This window comes from Penaeus monodon, chromosome 15 (genome assembly GCF_015228065.2).
Source record: "Penaeus monodon isolate SGIC_2016 chromosome 15, NSTDA_Pmon_1, whole genome shotgun sequence".
Classification (NCBI taxonomy): Eukaryota; Metazoa; Arthropoda; class Malacostraca; order Decapoda; family Penaeidae; genus Penaeus; species Penaeus monodon.
The window spans coordinates 11435698-11435968 of NC_051400.1; the positions used below are offsets into that span (position 1 = coordinate 11435698).

General features: G+C 50.9%; 1 protein-coding gene across 1 annotated transcript in view; it reads left to right on the plus strand.

Moving 5' to 3' along the window:
- The window catches only part of LOC119581742 (potassium channel subfamily T member 2-like), a gene marked incomplete at its 5' end in the record, with an annotated part of 131052 nt that overhangs the window by 74378 nt on the left and 56403 nt on the right, over positions 1-271 (plus strand).

Genomic DNA, 271 nt, shown 5'->3' on the forward strand with positions numbered 1-271 from the left:
TTACGTTGGAATACTTGAGAAGAATTATTTCGTTTTTCCTCTTATTCCTTCTGAAGAAAAGGCTTTAGGGATTCCAAAACGACTCTCTACACTTCTCTCTGTCTCCCACCTTCTCTCGCTTCCCACTCCTTCTCTTCACCCTCACTCCTCATTCCCTCTTACCTCTCCCACTCCATCGTACTCCCTTACCCCCCCCCCTCTTACCCTAACTCCTCCACCCACTTATCCACCCTTAGACCCCCTCCCACCCTTACCCCCGGGGACCTACGCT